Source organism: Cyanistes caeruleus, chromosome 8 (genome assembly GCF_971803275.1).
Source record: "Cyanistes caeruleus chromosome 8, bCyaCae1.hap1.1, whole genome shotgun sequence".
Taxonomy (NCBI): Eukaryota; Metazoa; Chordata; class Aves; order Passeriformes; family Paridae; genus Cyanistes; species Cyanistes caeruleus.
In genome coordinates this window covers 33,235,699-33,242,385 of record NC_141708.1, presented here as the reverse complement: position 1 = coordinate 33,242,385, position 6,687 = coordinate 33,235,699, and the positions used below count along the sequence as shown (strand labels likewise).

General features: G+C 45.2%; 1 long non-coding RNA gene across 1 annotated transcript; it reads left to right on the top strand.

Moving 5' to 3' along the window:
* The first annotated feature begins 314 nt into the window (after nt 1–314).
* LOC147651981 (uncharacterized) lies at nt 315–6,329 on the top strand. The gene is made up of 3 exons (XR_015289853.1): nt 315–969; nt 4,212–4,303; nt 5,579–6,329. It is a non-coding gene; the product is annotated as an uncharacterized LOC147651981 (long non-coding RNA).
* The last annotated feature ends 358 nt before the right edge of the window (nt 6,330–6,687 follow it).

The window sequence follows — 6,687 nt, the reverse complement described above, 5'->3', positions numbered from 1 at the left end:
GTCAAGGGCAAAAGCTCAGGGGTCAGTGGTTAAAGTGAAAAGTCAGGGATTAAAACTTCAAGGGTCACATGTGAATGGTCAGGGTTCAAAGATCAAGAGTAAAGGGTCCAAGGTCCAATGTTATGGGTTAATTTTCCAAGGTTATGTGGTCCAAGGTCAATTATCAGGGAATCAAACTTCAGAGAGCTAAAGTCAAGAGTCAAGGGTCAAAATTCAGAGGTCAAGAGTAAAAGGTCAATGGGAGGTTGCCAGGGAGCTGCAGGGAAAAGGAGTATTTCTAAACTTTATCCATATTTCCCTGTAATTCTGGGTGTTTGGATTTTCTTTGTGCTCATCAGGATAAGCCATAAACAAGCCCCTGAACTCTGCATCGATGTGTCAAACACTTCCACAGAAAGGCAAGTCAGCAGTGATTCTAGAGGAAAAATTAGAGGTGATGGCTTATGATCCCTGGGGAATTACATTGGGAATTATGAAACTCAAACACATGGAATTGTGGAGGTGGAATTCCATTTTCAGCCTTGGGCACCTAGAGGCGGAGAGGTGTCCTCCATCCATAGTGAGGAAAGCCTGGTGCCCCAGCGTGTCAGGTGCAGACAATGAGCCGTCCAGGGAATGAGCAACAAGTTCCTTCTGCCCCTCCCCTCACTGTTAGAGTGGCAACAGCACAAACTGAACTGTGAGGTTGATGAATGCTCAGAGCAGCCCCAGGTGTGAGCAGTTATGGTAAAGAATGGGTGGGTCCTGGCCGGGGCTGTTTTAGGGGGAGGGTTTATCTCACTTCGCTTGGGCACGGAGCAGTTGGAGAAGAGGGGTTTTATGGTGAGCTCCCTGGGGGTATCTCATGGAATGATACTGAGACCATCTCATAGGATCTGGGAGAACAGCTGGATGCGTTTGGACATAGAGCATTGCTTAAAGGAGGTGCCGAGGGACAAACCTTTGTGTCTGGAAGCAGCATTGGACCAAGTAAGCCAGTGTGGGTTCGCAGGGGGGACTTTTCTCCTTTTCCTTTTTGATTTCCTCTTGCCAGGGAGTGACAGAGCCGTGTGGAAGAGAGGCGGGCTCTGCCGGGCCGGCAGGCAGGAGCCGCGGTGCGGAGCTGTGTTCCGGCCTCTTTGTCCGCTCTGGGCACGGGGCTCGGGCACCGCCGGGGCCCCTTCGGGCCGGTCCCGGTGCCGCTGGGCGGGCCGGCCTCTCTCGGGGCCGGAGCTGCCCCCGCCCGCCGGAGGAGCCGCTTTCCGGTCGGGAGCGCGGGGCCGCCCCCGGGTGCCGAGTGCCGCCGCTGCCGGGGCTCGCGTGGCTCCCCCGGTCCCCCCGCACCTGCAGCGGCGCCAGCCCGGGAGCGAGTCCCGGCGGGGGCGCTGGGGGACACTTGTGGCTTATCGGCTTCAGAGTGCCCCGGCAAAAGCCGCTGGCAGGAGGGGAGGGGGAAAAGCCCGACCTTCCGGCCTTTTTGTCTCGGGGCTTTGTCGGTGTTGCTCTTTAGCCCAGCCGTGCCTTTAAATAACGATGTGGCGCTTTCTAGAAACTGTGTCCAATACCTTTTGTACCCTCGCAGGAGGGCTTCGAGCTCAGGTTTTTCCATTGCCGAGTTAACTGCAGGTCCGAGCTGACAGCGTCCCGTGCATGTGGTGTGCGTGAATCTGTTTGTGATGTTCATTTCCTCTGGATGCAGAGCTGGGCTTTTTGGGCAGACTGTATTTCTCAAGCCTCGGGGTTTGTTTAAGCCTTGCACACGATTTTCTGGAGACGCGGGCCGAGTGAGAACTTTGTCTTGGTGCTGTACTGGGGAATGGAATGCAGGGGGTCCCCGCAATATCGCCGTGGAAGCTGGAATGTCCGAGGGAATGGATGTCACAATTCTCGGGGCTGAACCTGGCTCCCAGCGCTCTGCAGCGTAGGGTGCGAGAGAGCAGGGCCGGGGGACAGCAGGGTAGGAACGGCGAGGTGCTTCGTGCTCTGGGTTTGGTGTTGCTGATGTTTCCAGAGCCAGAGCAGGTTGATTTGGTTCAGGTGCACTGGAACAGGATCCAAACCTTGGAAAGGTCTGAGACCAATTGGGAGGAAATGTTTTAAAATGAATGTGTTCCTTAATAGAGGGCAGGTTTCAGTCAGCTTTTTAATAGATTTTAAAGGAAATTTTTTTTTGAGGAAAAGTGAAAAAAATGTTTATTTTAATAAGTAGGGTGTAGGAAGAAGGATGAATAACGTTAGATAATTTGTTTGTTGTGGAGTAAAGATCAGGAGATTTAGAAGGTTTTGGTTTTTTTTTTCATGTGTGGCTGGGCTGTGGCGTGGGTCTTTTTGAGCCGTGCGGTGTTTTGGTGGTAGCTTGGGTTTTGGGATTGGAGTAAAGTTAAACAGTTTTAGAAGAAGAGGTTACTATGGTTTTGGCAATTATTTTGTATTCACTAATCAATGAGAAGTTATTTTTAAAAAGTAAAAAATGGATTTTTTGTTGTTTCTGTTAAACAATAGAGTTGAGAGAGAATTTGGGGTAGACTGTATTAGTATTGTATACAGATTGTACGTTAAAAGTTTTTTTTTCTTTTTTAGTTTTGAAGTTACAGAATCTGTTTGGGCATAAAGCAGATGGTGGGGATATAATATAATGTAATTTTAGGACATCTTATTTTTTATTGTATATCTTTGGCTTAATGGTCAAATTAATATTTTTTACTTTTAGATATACTTTTATAGAGATACAGGTAAATATAAATAGTGGTAGTAATATTTAGTAAGCAGAGTTATTTATATGTGGTTTTTATTCAATATTAGTTTTTTTGGTGGCACATAGTGTGTTGTTTCATTTTTTTGTGTTCACTACGTGAAATTTGGTTTTTGAATAAAGATGATTTTATGAATGGGTTGGTTTGTATTTTAGGTAGAATCAATTAAAATAGATTTTGATATGTATTACTGGGTTTTGTTTATTGTATGTAGGGGTTCAGATTGGGTAGGGTTTGTTTGTTTAGCTGAGTTTTGGGTGTTAATTAGGTGGCTTTTGTTAGATGCAGTTTTTAATTTTTGAAAGTTTTTTATTGAGTGGTTTTAAGGTGATTTTTTGTAATTGTATCATTTTATTTTGTTTGTAGTTGGTGTATAATAATGTATATGTTCTATTTATATAATGTTGTGTTTTTTAGTTTAGGTGTTGATGATAAGTTTGGATTTCTTTCTGTTGTGTTTCTTATTAGTTTTATTTCTGGGGACACAGGAATTTATATGGTGGATTTTTATAGGTATATTTTTGTGAGTGGTATTTTTCAACTTTTTAGTAGTTTACATTGTTTTTTTTATGTTTTTAATTGCTATTAAATTTTTTTATAGAGTATTGGTAATTATTTATGTATTACTATAAATGTAGAGCTTTGGTGGTTTTTACTAATGTTTAGGGTTAGTTGAATGGTTTTGAGTTTAGTGAGTTGGTTTGATCATTTTTTAATAGTTGGTGTGATTTGTTGTATGGAGTTCAATAGGGTTGCTTTTTATTTATGTTTAACTTTTCTGATGTGATAAGAACTGTTAGTGAAAGAGCATAGCATCTGTTTTTGCTGGTAGTTGGTAGTACGGTGTGGGTTTTGTTTGTGTTACCTGTTTTGGGTTTTTCTTTGTTAGTGAGATTAAACTTTATTTTGGGGTTAATTTGTGATTATTTTAAAGATTTTAGGAAAACTTAGATTTTTGATTTGGGGGTGATGTGAGTAATTTACTTGTTTTATGTGGTACTGCTGGTTTGGATAGAGGGAATATTTGTTTTGAAAATTTATTTCAGTATTGTTAGTTGAAGTGTTAGGATGAGTTGTCTTTCAGTGTTGAATCTTTTTGAGGTGGTTTGGATTTTTTCTAGGTTAAGAATTTTTTTCCCTTGGCTGGTGGAGGTATTGTGATTTTATTGATTATATGGGTGGGAATTTGATGGTGTTTGTTTTTTTGGTTTTGTTTTTTTTTTTTTTAGGAATTGGATTTTTGCAGTAGGCCTGGAAGAATTCACTTTATTTCTAAACATATTAGTTTAATGATGTAAAGGTTCCCATATTAACTCGTCAGTCTTTTAGATTCTTTTTCTCATTTAGGTTTTCCAGAATTTACTGTTAATTTAGCAATCAAGCAGGGATGGCACTTCGTTCTTGAAAAGATGGCTATGGAAAAACCTGTGTCTAACAACACGTACCTGACAGAGAGAAACAATTTTGCCATTATTACAGGGCCAAATATGAGTGGCAAAACAACGTTGGCATGGAACTGCTGGAGGAGAGGAGTTTCGGGTGGGCTCCCAGTGGCATCTGATGGAGCAACGGTGAGAGCATCTCATAGGGTCTGGGGGAGCACGTGGATGCACCTGGACGTGGAGCACTGCTTAAAGGAGGTGGTGAGGGACAAAGCTTTCTGCCAGGAAGCAGCACCTGAACAGCTGAGCCAGTGTGGATTTGCAGGGGTGATCTTTCTCCTTTTCCCTTTTGATTTAATCTTGGCAGTCCCTCCCCGGTGCCCTCAATCTGTCACAAGAATTCCAAAAATAAAAAGGCTGAGTGAACAGTGAAAAGAAGGGGTATAGGTAAGGTGGAGTTCAGGTGTACCCCACCCCAAACACTAAACAGCAGCCCTAACAGCGCTCCCATTTCCCTGAGGCAGCTGCAGGCAGGAACCCTAAAGCAGGAGAGTGCCAGAACCCCCGAGAGGTGCAGGCAGTTCCCTGGTGCTAGGGCCAGCCAGGAAGAGATAGTGGGGGGACGATCCGCAGGGTTGGGGAAACAGGGGGTTTCCTGCCCCATCCTGGGCTCTCTGTCCCTCCGCAGCCAGGGCTTGCTCCCAGCCCTCCTCGAGGCAGCGGTTGGTAAGGCTTCGTGCCTGGCCTCCGCAAAGAGTTCGGCTCTGTCAGCCTCTGCCCTGTCTCAGGGCCAAACTTAGGTAGGGTAGGGAGCAACTGTGGATTGCCTGGTCCGGGCTAAGGGACATCTCTTGGGGCCTATGGATAAGAAGCATCCCCGGTTGCAAGCGTAGGGTTGTAAGTTTGTAGGGTTCAGCGGGGCAGCTTGGCAGTGACACGGAGAGGCTGAGGGAGGGCTTCAGAGGACAAAAGCTTGAGGGCTGGAGGCAAACAGTGAAAATAAAAGAGGTACAGGTTGGGATATAAGGTAGCGTACAGGACTAGTCAAACCCTAAACAGCAGCCCTAACAACACTCCCGTTTCCCTGAGGCAGCTGCAGGCCGGAACCCTAAAGCAGCAGACTGCCAGAACCCACGAGAGGTGCAGGCAGTACCCCTGGTGCTAGGGCCAGCCAGGAAGTGATAGTGGGTGGTAGGGCCTACTGCTGTCATATAAGCTGGGGTTTCTATCCTTGGGGTACCCTGGGCTCACTGTCCCTCACTGACTGGAGAGTCTTCCTCCCCTCCTTGAGGTGGTGGTCATTTGGCTGTGTCAGCCAATACTGCTTTGAAGCAAGCCTCTGCCTCCCTGTGGGGTGAAGTGTGCAGCCCATGAACCTGGGCATTCCCTAGAGAAGGTAAGTGCTGGGTTTTCACAGATGTGACTCTAAGATCCTGCAATGATATTTGGTCTTCTTGATTGCAGCTGACCAGGAGACGACATCCTGGCAATGGCAGGAACTTCCCAGATGGCGAGGCGGCCTTCCTTGGCGCCCCGTGTGGATCCACCCTGCCGGGCATCCGAGAGCTGAGTCGAAGGCTACGACCCGCAGAGGGGATGAAAGTGGGGTGCCGGGTCGGGGCTCGAGACCTGGGATTTTTGAGTCAGCTTTGGGGACGGGGAGGTCCAGGCTGTGGCTTCTTAGGCCACACAGTGGGAGAGCCTCACTATTCTTCACAGTGCTGAGGTGCGCAGAACAGAGCAGCCTCGGGGTGTGTCGTGCCACTTGTCCATTGTGCCTTCTGTGTCTTTTGTGCCTCTCGTGTCGTATGCGCCTTGCCCTATCTCTTCTGGGGGCTTAGCAGAAACCCCAGCATCACTTGTAGCATCTCCGATCTCTGGGCTCCTTGGCTCGGCAGCTCTCAGAGGCCTTGGAATCGCGTCTGTTTTGAAAAGCATCCAATCGGATGTCTTTTAGAGGTCTTGTTCTGAGCTGTGTCAACAGCCGTGCGCCGCAAGGATCCTCCAAAGAAATCTTTTCCCAAACCAATTAAACAAAATAAAAAAACCACTTAAATTTTCTTCATTAAAAACCCTGTTCAAAACTTTTCTCCCAAATTTACCCTAAACCAGGAAAAATATCTATTGTGTGTTATACATATATCAATGTAGTATATAAATATAAATTTGATAAAAATAGGCATTAAAAAAATATTTGATTACCATTTCAGGTAAAGGGGCTGTTTGGTGTTTATTTGGTTAGAGGTAGAGCTTTTAAATAAATAATACAGAAATTAAAATGTACAAATCTATAATAAGTACATAAAGATATAGATATAAAAAAGAAATATAAGTAATATAAACATAGACATGTAAATTAATATTCAATATGAATAAGATATGTATAGATGTTATATATGCTTATATGTTATATATGCTGCTTCACCCCCTACTGCAAGGTCAGCGATGACAGCAACACCCCTGCCATATTCACCAAAATCATATTGCCAATATTTCTAATAAATAGTACATACATCACGGCAGCCATGTAAATCCACCACACCTCATCAGCACATGACACTGCTGTACCATCC